The sequence below is a fragment of the Eurosta solidaginis genome, chromosome 4, assembly GCF_040869045.1.
Source record: "Eurosta solidaginis isolate ZX-2024a chromosome 4, ASM4086904v1, whole genome shotgun sequence".
NCBI lineage: Eukaryota > Metazoa > Arthropoda > Insecta > Diptera > Tephritidae > Eurosta > Eurosta solidaginis.
The window spans coordinates 268461082-268479220 of NC_090322.1; the positions used below are offsets into that span (position 1 = coordinate 268461082).

At 37.0% G+C, this 18139-nt stretch overlaps 1 protein-coding gene across 2 annotated transcripts in view; it reads left to right on the forward strand.

Annotated features, from left to right (window-relative positions):
• LOC137251448 (uncharacterized protein DDB_G0283357-like) overlaps nucleotides 1–18139 on the forward strand; it is a 102920-nt gene that overhangs the window by 916 nt on the left and 83865 nt on the right. The window lies entirely within an intron of this gene.

The window sequence follows — 18139 nt, forward strand, 5'->3', positions numbered from 1 at the left end:
ACTCGCGATTCTGGTTTCTATAGGCTTCTTTTGACACCTCTAGTATTAGCATTAGAGATTAAAAGTAGAAACTTAGGAGCAAGTCTTATCAAATAATTGCCGAGGTATTCTGGAAGTATCTTAATGGTGCTTCGTCCGCACTACAATGACTGTATTGTTCCACTGTAATTAATAAAGTAGAAATTCAGGTAGAAATCCTAAACCTACGACACGACACTCCAATAAAAAGTATGATAGAACAACTTGATTCTTTTCACAGGAAATATTTGTATTTAACATTAAGCTGGGTAGGTTACCAGAGAGTATATAAGTAAAAGAAACAGATTTATTTGGGAAACGATATATTTTCAAACCGCCCTACCATAGGGACAAGGGATTCTTAAGCGAAATGCATCGCTTTGTAGATTCACAAACTAATTTTAACCCCATTCATATTTATTACTTTATTTATTTAGTCAATAGTATTACATACCTTATATTCTAGTTAAAGGTTTATTATACAGTACAATAAAAACTAAAATTACATTTATACAAAATTTGTAACAACCGATGTGGTAAAAATATAAAAAAAAAAAATGAAAAATATGGCAAATTGAATATCATTATTGGCCGCACATAGCTACAGGTTATATTATGGAAGTACTCGAGAATTGGTGCATAAAAGCCAAAAAAAAAATTAGTTTTGCCTACAGCGCTGCTAGTTTTGTTGTTGCTTGTTTTGTAAACACGTGCAGTTATATAGACCTAGCAGCTGTATGCTGTGACTTATGTGAATTTAGTCCAATAGCCATCAATGCTCTGGATCGTTTGGAGACTTGAGAAGCAGAGTTCGTGATATTTTTGTACACATGGGCTGTGATAGGCAGATGTCCCAGTTGTGTTTCATTTAACACTTAAGGGTTTCATTCCAATGAACCCTCATATAAATTTAAAATGAAAATGCAACAAAAACGCTGTGATACTGATATCTATCTGGATCGGATCAACAGGGTGGCTCTGTTGATTTGGTATCTTATGGACATTTTATACAGTATACCCTCTGTACTTGGCAGCCCTTACAGGCATATTCACTAGGGCATCCAATATTTAAAAATTTGTTTCCACTCGACCACCCATACATTGTAAGCTTAAAAGCAATTTATTAAGGCCATAAAACAAATACAATACATCCATTCAACTATACATATTTAATTTGAAAAATACAACAACCACAACATAATGTGCAATTGCTTTCGTAATTCTTTATTTTTGGATGAGTTTTAGCAGTTGTGAGCTAAAGTAAGGAATTACCATTGCTTTTTGCATAAAAAACTCCTGACAGAAGTAATATTTCTGATATCAGCTTTAGGAGGATAGAAGTGGAAAATATATCTCATTTTGTAGCATGATTTAAAGAACTAATAATACTAGTTATTAATTTCATAATTTCTTTTGAAGGTAATTCTATATGAAATCATGACACTCTTAATACAGGTCCAAAAATATCGAGAAGGGTATATCAAAAGTCAATTTGGATCCAGGATCGCGAATCTGAAAGCGGAACACAAACATTTTGAGTCCATCAAAATGTATTAACGAAAAACCAAAAAATGATCCCCTAGTTTGACAGACCCAAAATTTTTGACCTCTTTCGGATTCGGGTAAACAAATTAAAATATCAGGCTAAACCTAAGAGTATTGCATTCAAATCTAATGTCGACTGCTAATACGCTACCAAAATATCGAGAGAGGTGTCAAAAGACCCGTATTGACCTCGACAAAAATCACCCCTATTCTGCATTTCGATTAAGTTCCCGTTCTACGCTCCGCTTTAATCGAAGTTTGGTATTCTGCATTACGACGGAATCGTAAAGAGAAGAGGAAGAGCAAATGATTTTTCGAAATCAGCTGTTGGTACGGAATGTGTGAACATTGGAACAAAATAAATTAAAGAAAATTTGTTAAAAACACCTAAAAACGTTTATATTTTATTATCCACGCCATTTTGTACAAAAAAAAAGCAATAGAATATATTGCCGCAGTGTTATATTTTTTTGAGTGAAGTGCTTTCATAATTGTAAGTGTGTTTTTGTCGTTCTTTTGGCCAATTCCCTGCCGTGGCCACCAAGTTTTGTTAAAACGGATTCCTGTACGAATATAGTTGACATTTTCTGAATTTTAAGGATGCTAATTTTATTGCACTGGCCTAAAAGACCCTATAAAGGTTTATTTATTCTTTCCGCAAGGATTCTTTACGTTTTCGCTCCACCTTCCTCTACGCCGGCAGCTTGCTTTGGCATATAACTGGACCCAACGAACAGACACAAATTATAGCTGTCTATTATAATGGAATCAATAGCCGCGGCATTATTTATGGAGTTGGAAAGCAACGCATACGAAAATTGCCAGGCCAGAATGGAAAGGCAAATATTGCGAAATTTGTGTAATCCATTTGAGATGAGTGGCGAATTTTAAGAAATTGAACTTAAAAGTGGTAAAGCTTAATGGCTTATTTTCTTATTTAGGTTAAAAAAAACTTTCGACTTAATAAGGACGCTTTCAAGTATGTGTTAGATACTTTTGCGGGGCAAGTACGTCCAAGGACTTCGACATCGACATGTTGTTTTTGACCTGGAAACATATAAAAAACAATCATCATCAAGCCTTCTTCGTTTATGAACAAGTTTTACTTACATTTTTGTTAAAATTCTGTTATAAATTAATAAAAAAATAAAAAGAATATTTTTCCGCCAACTAATTTACAACTTAGAAAAACGGAACTACGATCGAAATGCAGAATACAAAAATCGAACGATTCGAAGTTGGATCGAAAGAGATTGGAACACAGAATACCAAAATTGCCAAATCGAAAAAATTCCAATCCAAGTCGAAATGCAGAATGGGGCTGAATAGTCCGAAGGCGGAAAAGAAAAATTGTATCTCTGTCCGGAGATATTTGCAGTTAAAGTTGGCGATTTTCATGTTGTTCTCGTATGTGGTTTTATAAGCGCGGCCGAAGGCCGCCATTGCAGAAAGGTGTTCGGCGCAAAAATACTATGGATCCCACCCCTGGTTTCGGAGGGCCCCGCCGATCATTCTTCGGTTTTTCGTTAATATCTTTTGAACGAAATAAATTTTTTATTTTGCGCCTTCGGATTATTTATGCTGATGTCAAGACGCGTCGTTTCACACCTCTCTCGATATTTTTAGTAGCGTATTAGCAGTCGACCCCTCAAGTAGACTTACCTGTAGTTACACAAATTAACTTGAGCACTAATAACGCTGGGGCCAAAATTTTGTCGACATAGAGATAAATGAAAAGTCACAAGAGGTCTGCACCTTCTAGTGGGAACAGAAAAATTTAGTCGACTGATTAGGTCAGGGGGGTCAATCACGCCGATGATTTTATTTATTTATTTACTATATTAAAGTCAACACAGCGCCACCAACTCACACCGCTGCTCGCACTCATATCTACAATCTATGTAGTAGAGTCGGGAGCAATGCACCGGGTACCCCAATGCTTACCCAAGGACGTCCAGTCCCAGGGCCACAACAGCAGTCGCGTCCTGGCCATCCACAACCCAGGCGTAGTCACCCGTCACTTACTCCAAAGTGACGACGTCTCCCCCTATGCACTTCGGAATTCAGCAGTTAAACTGTAATGGATTAACTGGGAAGATCACGGAGATAGTCGATTTCATGAAGCGGCACAACATCCGCATTGCTGCGATTCAAGATACTAAACTCACAGCAAGATCTGCATTGCAGACCTGTTCTGGGTATAATGTCCACAGAAAAGATCGCGAGAGCGGAAATGGAGGCGGCCTTACGTATATCATACACCACTCTGTACAATATCATATATTTGATCCCTACATCGACCGCAGGGACAGTGTCTTAGAACGTCAAGGCTTATCTGTCCGGTCAGGCGATGCAAACCTAGAAATCATAAACATCTACATCCCTCCTGCCACCTGTTGCCCCAGTGGATACCGCCCTAATATCAGCGCCTTACTCACTGGCAACAATCGCATTATCTTAGGTGATTTCAATGCTCATCACGATCTATGGCATTCAAACTTGCGGGTGGACAGTAGGGGAGAGATGTTAGCAGATCAAATAGAAGAAACGACGTTCCGCATAATAAACACGCCCCCACACGTATGGAAGGAAGCTGTCACAGTTGCCGGATATTTCAATCGTGAGCGCAGAACTCGTAAACTGTGTCAACTGGCAGCCGATGGTAACATTAGCATCCGACCACCTGCCTATACTTATTTCCCCCGAGCGTTCCGCCGACTTCATCGTGTCAGAAAAACGCACTTTCAAGTGAGACGAATACAAATCCTTTACAGACAACCGCTTTGATGCCCTTCCTACCCCGACTGATGCCCGCCAAGGGGAGCGTGCTTTCCGCAAGGTCATTGAATCTGCCTCGGCTCGTTTCATTCCCGCCACTTTCCGGCAGAGGCCGCAAGTTTAGCGAGAGAACGTAACCTTATAAGACAGCTCGATCCCGGCGACCCCCGAATATCTAAGGGATATAAACCAACGCATGAGATTGCTTGTGGATGAACACAAGCGGGCGAAAAGGAGGAGCACCTAAGCGGTTGTAACCTCTCTGCCGGTGTAGGTAAACTTTAGTCCACCGTAAAGTCTCTATCGAATCTGTCTAGGCACAATGACAAAGTTTCCATCGCATTTGGCGATAAAGTGCTGTCGGATGCGAAAAAATGCTCGAGCGCTTTCTGCCGACAATATATAATGCATTCTACGGTCAACAGAAATATACGGAGGGCCAACAGACATGCGTATAAACATAAATTCAGCGCGTCACCAATTACCATCACCGCCAAAGAGGTTGAGGATGCCATCGGTCATGCTAAACCATCCAAAGCAGTGGGCCCAGACGGCATAGCCATACCGATGCTTAAAAGCTTAGGGAAAAAGGGTTTCAAATATTTAGCACATGTCTTCAACCTGTCTCTTTCCACCTTTGTCATACCCGAAAAATGGAAAATGCTTTGATACGGTCAACCATGGCACGTTACTGCAAGACCTGGAAGGGTATACCCTTCCCCCATGTCTTAAAAGGTGGACCGCAAATTATCTGGGTGGTCGGTTTTATGAATATATTATGGATATTCAATTCATCTATATTTATTCAATAAGTTTTTATAATTAAATAATCACGATATACTTTTAATAATTATATTCGTTCAATAATCAATTCAAAAAAACCATATATATAGTTTTCACATCAAAAAATAACATGAAATATAAAAACTTGAAACTCGATTTTTAAAGAAAAATTAAAGTTTTTAACAATCACAAGTATTTCATAACAACGTGTAGTAAATCCCTACACTATTGTTATGAAATACTTGTTATTGTTAAAAACTTTAATTTTTCTTTAAAAATCGAGTTTCAAGTTTTTATATTTCATGTTATTTTTTGATGTGAAAAATATATATGGTTTTTTGAATTGATTATTGAACGAATATAATTATTAAAAATATATCGTGATTATTTAATTATAAAAACTTATTGAACAAATATAGATGAATTGAATATCCATAATATTATTCATAAAATTTGGCGATCCTGCCAGGAGCCGAAGAGCGTAATCCTGCTGAAATTTTACTCAGCCAAATTTTATGAATATATTATGGATATTCAATTCATCTATATTTGTTCAATAAGTTTTTATAATTAAATAATCACGATATATTTTTAATAATTATATTCGTTCAATAATCAATTCAAAAAAAACATATATATATTTTTCACATCAAAAAATAACATGAAATATAAAAACTTGAAACTCGATTTTTAAAGAAAAATTAAAAGTTTTTAACAATAACAAGTATTTCATAACAACGTGTAGTAAATCCCTACAGGATCGCCAAATTTTATGAATATATAATGGATATTCAATTCATCTATATTTGTTCAATAAGTTTTTATAATTAAATAATCACGATATATTTTTAATAATTATATTCGTTCAATAATCAATTCAAAAAACCATATATGTATATATTTTTGACATCAAAAAATAACATGAAATATAAAAACTTGAAACTCGATTTTTAAAGAAAAATTAAAGTTTGTAACAATAACAAGTATTTCATAACAACGTGTAGTAAATCCCTACAGTCGGCAGGCATCGGAGTAATTTAGAAATGAAACATCAAAACCAAGAAGAATTAAACAGGGGGTGCCACAGGGTGGTTTCTCATCCCTACTTTTGTTTAATTTCTACATATCTAAGCTATCTTCGCCACCAGAAGGAGTTACTATCGTTTCCTACGCCGATAACTGCACAATAATGGCCACAGGCCCAGGCCCAGGCCCAAAGATCGATGACCTTTGCAACAGAATAAACGGCTACCTCCCTGATCTCTCCAGTTTTTTCGCCTCGCGAAACCTGGCATTATCACCGACTAAATCCTCCGCGACCGTGGTTTTCTGAGGGTGGCACGCTAACTTCACGTGAAGTTGGCGGTGCACCATAAAAAAAATTTGAAATTTTTTTTTTCGAATTTATAAAATATGCCACTTATCTACGGCAAATTTACGGCAAATTCGTGTGAAAGAATGTTTTTCCTAGCTGGCCTCTAAGGTGGTTTTCTGAGGGTGGCACGCTAACTTCACGTGAAGTTGGCGGTGCACCATAAAAAAAATTGAAAAATTTTTTTTTCGAATTTATAAAATATGCCACTTATCTACGGCAAATTTACGGCAAATTCGTGTGCTAGAATTATTTTCCTAGCAGGCCTCTAAGGTGGTTTTCTGAGGGTGGCACGCTAACTTCACGTGAAGTTGGCGGTGCACCATAAAAAAATTTGAAATTTTTTTTTTCGAATTTATAAAATATGCCACTTATCTACGGCAAATTTACGGCAAATTCGTGTGCAAGCATTATTTTCCTAGCAGGCCTCTAAGGTGGTTTTCTGAGGGTGGCACGCTAACTTCACGTGAAGTTGGCGGTGCACCATAAAAAAAATTTGAAATTTTTTTTTTCGAATTTATAAAATATGCCACTTATCTACGGCAAATTTACGGCAAATTCGTGTGCAAGAATTTTTTTCCTAGCTGGCCTCTAAGGTGGTTTTCTGAGGGTGGCACGCTAACTTCACGTGAAGTTGGCGGTGCACCATAAAAAAAATTGAAAAATTTTTTTTTCGAATTTATAAAATGTGCCACTTATCTACGGCAAATTTACGGCAAATTCGTGTGCAAGAATTTTTTTCCTAGCTGACCTCTAAGGTGGTTTTCTGAGGGTGGCACGCTAACTTCACGTGAAGTTGGCGGTGCACCATAAAAAAAATTGAAAATTTTTTTTTTCGAATTTATAAAATATGCCACTTATCTACGGCAAATTCGTGTGCAAGAATTATTTTCCTAGCAGGCCTCTAAGGTGGTTTTCTGAGGGCGGCACGCTAACTTCACGTGAAGTTGGCGGTGCACCAAAAAAAAATTTGAAATTTTTTTTTTCGAATTTATAAAATATGCCACTTATCTACGGAAAATTTACGGCAAATTCGTGTGAAAGAATGTTTTTCCTAGCTGGCCTCTAAGGTGGTTTTCTGAGGGTGGCACGCTAACTTCACGTGAAGTTGGCGGTGCACCATAAAAAAAATTGAAAAATTTTTTTTTCGAATTTATAAAATATGCCACTTATCTACGGCAAATTTACGGCAAATTCGTGTGCTAGAATTATTTTCCTAGCAGGCCTCTAAGGTGGTTTTCTGAGGGTGGCACGCTAACTTCACGTGAAGTTGGCGGTGCACCATAAAAAAAATTAAAAAATTTTTTTTCGAATTTATAAAATATGCCACTTATCTACGGCAAATTTACGGCAAATTCGTGTGCAAGAATTATTTTTCTAGCTGGCCTCTAAGGTGGTTTTCTGAGGGTGGCACGCTAACTTCACGTGAAGTTGGCGGTGCACCAAAAAAAAAATTTGAAATTTTTTTTTTCGAATTTATAAAATATGCCACTTATCTACGGCAAATTTACGGCAAATTCGTGTGTAAGAATTATTTTCCTACCTGGTCTCTAAGGTGGTTTTCTGAGGGTGGCACGCTAACTTCACGTGAAGTTGGCGTGCCACCCTGTATTTTCTAAAATATGGCCACGGCAAATTTTTTTGTTTCACGGATAAATTACGGCAAATTCACGGCAATTTTCCCAATAGGTAATTTTTTTCCACGTAAAAGTTGTCTTGCCAACTTCAGAGAGGTCGGAGCCATGCTTATTTTGAAATTTCCTTTTATTTTTGTATTTTATTGCACCATATCATTACTGGAGTCGAATGTTGACATAATTTACTTATATACTGTAAAGATGATATTAAATTTTTTGTTAAAATTTGACTTAAAAAAAATTTTTTTTTAAGTGGGCGTGGTCGTTCTCCGATTTTGCAAATTTTTTTTAAGCATACATATAGTAATAGGAGTAACGTTCCTGCCAAATTTCGTCATGATATCTTCAACGACTGCCAAATTACAGCTGGCAAAACTTTTAAATTACCTTCTTTTAAAAGTGGGCGGTGCCACGCCCATTGTCCAAAATTTTACTAATTTTTTATTCTGCGTCATAAGTTCAGCTCACCTACCAAGTTTCATCGCTTTATCCGTCTTTGGTAATGAATTGTGGCACTTTTTCGGTTTTTCGAAATTTTCGATATCGAAAAAGTGGGCGTGGTTATAGTCCGATATCGTTCATTTTAAATAGCGATCTGAGATGAGTGCCCAGGAACCTACATACCAAATTTCATTAAGATACCTCAAAATTTACTCAAGTTATCGTGTCAACGGACAGACGGACGGACGGACGGACATGGCTCAATCAAATTGTTTTTCGATACTGATGATTTTGATATATGGAAGTCTATATTTATCTCGACTCCTTTGTACCTGTACAACCAACCGTTATCCAATCAAAGTTAATATACTCTGTGAGCTGTGCTCAACTGAGTATAAACATAAGTGTAAAAACAAAATTTTAAATAAAAACAAAATTATAAATAACAAAATTATTTAAGTAAAATTTTAATTTAATCAATATCTAAATCAAAATCAAAATTAATATTGAAATAAAAATTTACATCTTATTAAAAATCTTTGAAAAATATCATGCCAGACGTGAGAGTATTTCCTTACGGATAGCAGCAACCGAATACTCAAAACTAATACAGTTGTACAGTTATCATAGCGCGAGCATCAATTTGGCAAAACTTCGCCGGATAATAGTTAAATGAAAGAGAACATATGTCTCGAAGTTCTCGCAGGAACAGAAAAATTGAGTCTGCTCACAAGGTCAGTGGAGTCCATCTCTCCGATAATCAGTTTATGAAGGAACATTACCCCGAGTAATGTTCTTCTATTCTCTAAAGTTGGCAAACTAATGAGAGGAAGTCTATTTCTATAAGGCGGGAGATGAGAATTTGATTCCGAATTAAAACCACGTAATGGGAAGATTAGAAACTGCTTCTGTACCGATTCAATTCGATCTATATGATTTTTATATCCCGGAGACCAAATACAGGAACAATACTCTAGTATTGGGCGTACCAATGATGTGTAAAGAGTCTTGGTTAGATAAGGATCGTCAAATTCTTTAGCCCATCTTTTAATAAATCCAGATGCTTTGCTTATGATAGATTAAATATGCATGTTAAAGCTCAGTTTCGCATCAAAAAGAACTCCTAGGTCCATAGGCGGATTTACCTAATGGCTTTTTGGGCTTCAGCCCAGGGCCCCGTGGATGCGAATGGCCCCCAGCCACCAATAAAAATGAAAGACGAATGCCACACTCACATTATTTTACTACTACAAACACTAGACGGCCAGAACCGTTTAAACGGGATTTCCTGATTGGAAACACATAGGAACGTCTTTAGAAAATCACGAAAATTCTAATGAACATAAAATTTCTATGTTAGCTTGGCTGACACGAAAAGAAAATAACTTTGTTGTAGATAAGCAGCTCCAGGATCAATCAAAGAAAGAAACAGAGTACTATCATAATGTCATGAAACGCGCGTGATAAAATTTTTGAGTATAAGAGGCTTAGTATTTAGAGGTTCCGAAGAAGTATTTGGTTCACCACATAATGGTAATTTAATGGGAGCTCTGGATCTATTGGCAGAGTTTGACCCATTCATTCGGGAACATATTGAGCAACGAGAGCTGCGACCGAAATCGACAATATCGTACTTATCAAAAACAGTATATGAGGAAGTTAGTGATATTATGGGCAAACAGATAGTGAAACAAATTATAAATCAAATATACAACGACGACACAAAGTATTATTCAATCGTAATGGATTCAACTCCAGATCTGTCTCACAATGACCAACTTGCTACCCTGCAAAAATCGCGAGTACTCCATGCATGCATGTATGGAGTACTCGCTATGGACCAATCGAGTGCTCCAAAATTAACCACAATTCATACAAAAAATATTCGTCCAATTAACATTGCGATGTCCTAGGACTGGACCATGTACTCCAGCTCCGCATTACATCAGAGTAATCCATGGAGTACCCACAGTCCAATAAACATCGTGTAGTGATTACAATCGTTAAAAACGAGCAATGATCGGCTTACAATATCCCTGCAAAAATCGCGAGTACTCAATGCATGCAACCGAGTGCTCCAAAATTAACCACAATTCATATAAAAAATATGGTCCAATTAACATTGCGATGTCCTAGGACTGGACCATATACTCCAGCTCCGCATTACATCAGAGTAATCCATGGAGTACCCACAGTCCAATAAACATCGTGTAGTGATTGCAATCGTTAAAAACGAGCAATGATCGGTTGGCTTACAATATATTCGTGTAGAAACATGAGTTGGTCCATTGCTGCATTACAGTGGAGTATAATGGTAATCAGATCGATCACGTTGTGATAGACGGACGGCATGCCTCCAGTGTTTTAGATGTGCGAACGATCCGAGGACCTAACATCGATTCGGACCATTATCTCGTTGCAGCCAAAATACGCACCCGCCTCAACGCGGCTAAAAACAAGGAACAAAAAACACAAGGAAAGCTAGACGTCGAAAAGCTTCAATCACAACAGACTGCCAATGATTTCGCAACTCGACTCTCACACCTGCTCTCTGAGGGCACAACTCATCCTGAAGGAATACAGGAGCAGTTGGAGCATATCTCCAAAGCACTTCATACTGCCGCCGAGGAAAAAATTGGTTACCGGCGGCCACGAAAAAACAACTGGTATGATGAAGAATGCCGCGTTGCAACCGAAAGAAAAGACGCTGCCTACAGGGCTACGTTAAAAGCGAGCGCGACAAGAGGAGTGTGTGAACGCTATCGTGAGTTGAAAAGGGAAGCGAGACGCCTTTTCAGGAAGAAAAAAGCAGAAGCAGAAAGGCGTGAGTGCGAGGAGCTTGAGCTGCTAGCCACCAGGAATAACGCCCGAAAATTCTACCAAAAAATACGGCGACAGACGGAAGGTTTTAAGACCGGGGCAAACTCCTGTAGGAATGAAAACGGCGACCTTGTAACTGATGTCCAGAGAGTGCTTAGATTATGGAGGGAACACTTCTCTGCTCTCCTAAATGGAGGCAGCAATTCACCGCGCAGAGATGAAGAACCCGATCCCGCAATCGATGATGATGGAATATATGTCCCCCCGCCCGATTATGACGAAGTTAGAATAGCAATAACCAGATTGAAAAACAACAAGGCCGTGGGCGCTGATGGATTGCCTGCGGAGCTATTCAAGTTCGGCGGCGAGGAGTTGGTAAGGCGCATGCAGCAGCTTCTTAGCAAAATATGGGCGGACGAAAGCATGCCCGACGATTGGAATCTAAGTGTTCTTTGCCCAGTCCACAAGAAGGGGGATACTGCAAAATGCACCAACTATCGTGGAATCAGCCTTCTTAATATCGCATATAAGGTCCTTTCAAGTGTATTGTGCGAAAGATTGAAGCCCACCGTGAACCGGCTGATTGGACCTTATCAGTGCGGCTTCAGACCTGGTAAATCTACCATCGACCAGATTTTCACAATGCGCCAAATCTTGGAAAAAACCCGTGAAAAGAGAATCGACACACATCACCTCTTTGTCGACTTTAAAGCCGCCTTCGACAGCACGAAAAGGAGCTGCCTATATGCCGCTATGTCTGAATTTGGTTTCCCCGCAAAACTTATACGGCTGTGCAAAATGACGTTGAGCAACACCATCAGCTCAGTCAGAATTGGGAAGGACCTCTCCGAGCCGTTCGAAACTAAACGAGGTTTCAGACAGGGTGACCCCCTATCGTGCGATTTCTTTAATTTGATGCTGGAGAAAATTATACTAGCTGCAGAACTTAACCGCACTGGAACAATATACTATAAAAGCGTGCAATTACTGGCATATGCTGATGACATTGATATCATCGGCCTAAACACCCGCGCTTTAGTTCTGCTTACTCCAAGCTGGAAAAAGAAGCGGTAAAGATGGGTTTGATGGTGAATGAGGACAAAACGAAGTACCTGCTGTCATCGAGCAAAGAGTCAGCGCATATGCGCCTTGGCAACCACGCTGGCTGCCAACCATAATTTCGAAATAGTAAAAGACTTCGTTTATTTGGGAACCAGCATCAACACAAGCAACAACATCAGCACTGAAATCCAGCGAAGAATCAATCTTGCCAATAAATGCTACTTTGGACTAGGTAGGCAATTGAAAAGTAAAGTCCTCTCTCGGCGAACGAAAATCATACTCTACAAGTCACTTATCGTACCCGTCCTGCTATATGGGGCAGAAGCATGGACCATGACAACAGCAGATGAAGCGGCTTTGGGAGTGTTCGAGAGAAAAGTTCTTCGAAAGATTTATGGACCTCTACGCGTTGGCGATGGCGAGTACCGAAGAAGATTTAATGATGAGCTGTACGAGCTATACGCAGACATCAACATAGTCCAGCGAATTAAAACGCAGCGGCTGCGCTGGCTAGGCCATGTTATGCGAATGAAAGATGATGCTCCGGCCAAGAAAGTGTTTCTATCGGAACCCGCCTATGGAATCAGAGGTAGAGGGCGGCCCCCACTCCGTTGGAAGGACCAGGTGGAAAACGATTTAAACTCCCTTGGTGTGACCAATTGGCGCGGGTTGGCGGAGCGAAGGAGCGACTGGCGCGCCTTGTTCGACGGCCATAACCGTTTAGACGGTTAAGCGCCAATTAAGTAAGTAAGTAATAATGGTAACTACTCCAGTGGACCACATGATCCAACGATTTTTGCAGGGATGTTCGTGTAGAAACATGAGTTGGTCCATGGCTGCATTACAGTGGAGTATAATGGTAAGTAATCCAGTGGACCACATGATCCAACGATTTTTGCAGGGTATTGTATTACGATACTGTTTTCAGGGAAATGTGTACGAAAGATGTGTCTCGTTCATCAAAATTAGTAGTCATACTGGTTTACACTTATTTAATATTCTACAAGACTTTTTAGAAAAAAATGGGCTGATACTGGATAATTGTAGGGGACAGTCATGACAGCGCAGCCAATATGTCGGGTCAGTACAAAGGTGTCCAAGCATTAATTAAACAAAAAAATAAAAGTGCGGATTATGTACCATGTGCTGCACATTCCCTTGACCTAGTTGGTGAAGAATGTGTTAAAGTTGCAAGTTGTTTTCTTTTCATCTTCAACCCATAGGTGGGAATTGTTACATCGTGAAATGCAACTAAAATTTACTTTAAAAACTTTAAGCCAAACCAGATGGTCTCGTCATTATGAGGCTGTCAAAGCTTTAAAAAATCATTTTTCTGAAATTATGAAAATTTTAAAAACTTTTAGTGAAAATGAAGATGAGAAAGCTGATTTCAGAAAAGAGGCACGAAATTTATTTAATAAACTGGCGAAACTATCATTTGCAATTTTGATCACATTTTGGGAAGAAATTTTGGAGAGATTTCATGTAGTAAATAAAAAAATACAGAGCCCTGGCTTAAATATTTGCGAAGGCAATAAATTAATTGTTTCTTTGAAAGAGTTCGTGTAAAACATAAGACAGCATTCAGATCAGAAGCTAAAAGAGTACAAAGAGAAAGCTAAAAAATTAAGTACTAGTGTGGAAACAAATTACAGCGACGTTTACAAGGGACAAATTACTTCAAAAGTTGCCGATAAGTCTACAGCTAAAGTCTCAGTGTGCGGCGCAGAAAAATTTAAAAGAGACACGCTAAACGTTGCATTGGATAAGTTGATTATGGATTTAAATAAAAGGGGTCAAGTCTATGAGACAACCAGCAAAAAATTTAATTTTTAATGGATTTGCAGAATAAAAACCAGGAAAGCGTGGATCTGGAAAGTGTACGCAATATTGTAAAATATTATTCAGATGACGTAGATGAAAATTTAGTAAATGAATGCATTCAATTAAAATCATATTTACTACAATCTAAATATATGAGAATATATGAAAATCGCCGGTGTTGGGATAGATATACAAAGGAGAATCTAATAACTCTCCTAAGAAATTACAATTTCGTGGAGCATACCAGCTGTGATATTGGACTTAGAGTACAAACCATTAATAATATTTTATGTGATGTAATGGAAACGCTAACGTACGAGAAGAGTGCAAATAAAAATAATAAATAAATGGTATGATCATGAGCTTACAGAGCTTAACAAATTAAAGTATGAGCTTTCCAAGATAGCCAAGAGAACCAACGAATAGGATAATTATAATTATACTAAACGGGAATATAAAAAACTGATCAAAATAAAAAAGAAGCAATATATGGAAAAAAAAATTATGGCAAACTGTAATAATCAAAAGAAAATGTGGAAATGTCTTAAAGACGCAATAAATTTAAACAACGAAACATCTCAAATAAGACGGATTATTATAAATAACATACCAATTGAAGAAGATCAAGAAATCGCAAGTCGTTTAAACCAATACTTCGTTGGAAGCATAAAAGAAATATGTAATACTATAGAAGCAATTATACCAGAAAATGCACCGGAAGATATAAATAGAGAATTAATGAATCTTAAACCTATAAACGTTGAACAGATTATGCAGCTTCTTTGAAAAATAAGTAGGGAGGGAAAAAAATGATAACTGAAGGTGTATGTAAAGATAGTATGGAGTATCTGGGTTTGATGTATACATACGTAATTAATGAAAGCTTTAGAGACGGGATCTTTCCCTCATGTTGGAAAACTGCGACGGTTGTACCAGTTGAAAAAGTGAAAGGCACAGAAAAACCAGAAGAAATACGACCTATTAATACGATGCCCAGCGATGAACAAATAATAGAGAAAGTCGTAAAAGACCAGCTTCTCGAATATTTAGACAAATATAAGATTATCATAAGTGAACAATCAGGTTTCAGATCCAAATACTCCTGTGAAACCGCTCTAAACCTGGTTGTCGCAGAATGGAAGGAAGGAATGTCAAACAAGTTAGTGACAGTCTCAGTGTTCCTAGACCTAAAAAGGGCATTTGAGACTATTGACAGGGTAATACTACTGAGGAAACTACATAACATAGGAGTACGTAATAAAACCCAGGAGTGGTTTAAAAGCTACCTTACTGGAAGGAAGCAGAAAACCATAATTAGAAATCAAACATCCCCTGAAATTGATATTGAGATAGGCCTACCACAAGGATCTGTACTTGCAGCAATACTATTCATCATATACATAAATGATAATAAAAACTGTCTGAGCCATTGCAAGATTAGCCTTTTTGCAGATGATGCACTATTGACTGTAAGCTGTGCATCGGAGAGAGAAGCTAGCAAGAGGACTTAGACGCAATATATAAGTGGTTGTGTCAAAACAGGCTTAAAATAAATATTGACAAAACAAAATTTATGATATTAAAGAGAAAATCTTCCGTAGAAGAAAATACGTCGCTGAAAATAGCAAATTGTACGATACATAAAGTAAATGAAATGAAATACCTCGGAATCTATATATTAATACGCTAACAAAATTTCCATACAATCAATTGACAGGCTGTTTCGCATACTTAGCATACGTAAAATCATATAAAAGTTATATGAATCGATTCGTATTGATCAGCCGCAGTGCATAGGCCTATTTTTGTTAACAAATATTACTCTATTTGTTTATAATTAATAGAAAAAGTTTTTTGTAAATTCGAAAATCTGTGCAACTATCGAAATTGCCATCTGTAGGACGCATTATGTTCACAAACCCCCCTGAGTACATAGCTCCAAATTCTCAATTGTCGCGTTGCTCAAATGTTTCATCTCTACATATGTATATATTTGTACACGCCAAACGTTGAGAGAACTACTGCTTCGCTCATTTTCTGTTGAAATAAAATATTGTGTCCCATTGTTGCCAATTACCTATATTGGTCTGTACCAAAATCCTTAAAAAATTGTTCTAAAATAATTGTTAGCGCACAAAAAAACTTTAAAGAGAAGTAATAACTTAACCAGCATATTTTTTGGACAAATTTTACTTACACGTAAAAGCAAAGGTCTTTATTTTACAGATTCTTTGTTTTCTGATTTCATTTTTTTAAACCACCTATTAAAAAAATGAAATCAGCAATAATGAGTCAACTTTTGTTCAAACTCACTAAATTTATTTATTTATAACAATTAATTGCAAATTTGACCCAAATGTTTTTTGCATTTCCAGATTTTATGCTCATTTTAGATATAGCACGTCTTATAGTGAACAAAAAATAAATAAATTTGCTACAAAGATATTACATTAAAATTTGTATATTGTCTTTTATGCTAATTTATTTTTATATTTTTATTTTATTTTTTATGAAGGTATCCTCTATTCCATTCGAAATTTTCGTTTTCGTGTACATATTACATATGTATTTATAATTAATTTAATTAATTATAATTTAATTTAATTAATTATAAATACATATGTAATAGTAAAGCGCTAATTGCATACCTAATCGGTGGTGTGAAATAGGTTAAATTCCTTTAGCACATTTCTTTGTTCTTAACTAAAAATTCTTGTTTTTTGAATCATGACGCTATTGAAGTAAATGGGCGATATATGTAAATGTAGTTTGTATTGGTGATATAGGCCTACTGGGGAACCGAGCACCCAAAACTAACTTCGGTAGCGCGCCAACGGCGTATCTTCCGGGTGGTGTGGAAAAAGCTAATTTTCAATTCAATTTCAAGTAATTTCACCACAATTCTATGTAAATTTCATTTGATTTACATATTTGTTATATTTTTTTTTAAGGAGCTGCACACCAAAACTTATAATTACATTTGAAAAGTTTGTAGAAAATTTAAGAAATTACAATCAAAGATTATAACGTCTTAGGTCAAATTCAAAATTTTAATGAGAACTTTAAGTAAGATCAGTTTGCTATATTTCCACTCACTGCTCAACTATTAACGCATTATTGCACTACCCCAACACTCGATTCATAGAGTGAGTTGAAAAAAATACAAGTTGGTCGAATTTCGACCACGGGCGATACAGTAATAATTGATGAGAAACTAAAGTTTAACGAGCAACTTAAATATACAGAAGCTAAAATATAAAAAAAAATCGGATTCATGATTCCAACCTGTAAACATGTGAGCAAATATTATAAAATAATGGTATATAGATCCATTATAGAACCTCACTTCATATATTGCCCTACAATTTTATTCACATTACCGGACTCGAATATCTCAAAACTCCAGGTGAAGCAAAATAAAGCAATGCGGTTTATCCTTAAGAAACCTTACGATACACCAATACATGAAATGCTTGAAAGCCTAAATTGGCTAAGCGTAAAATAACTCATCGTATACTATACTTTAAAATTTATACATAACATTAAAATAGGAAATCAGCCGAAATATCTAAACGACCGACTGATATACAACAACGAGGTTCACGATTACCAAACAAGAAACAGAAACAACTATCGCCTGCCAGCAGTACGATCGGAGTTCGACAAGAAAAATATATACTGCGCAGGACTGAGAAAATATAACGATCTTCCATTTGGGCAAACTTTAGAACACAATTTTTTGTAGAGTCGTGTAATCGATTAAAAACCCATCCACTAAAAAACAAAGGAGAAGTTTGCCTGAATATATCCATATACATGCAAATATACGTCCTAGAGTTACGTATACGTATGTATGTAA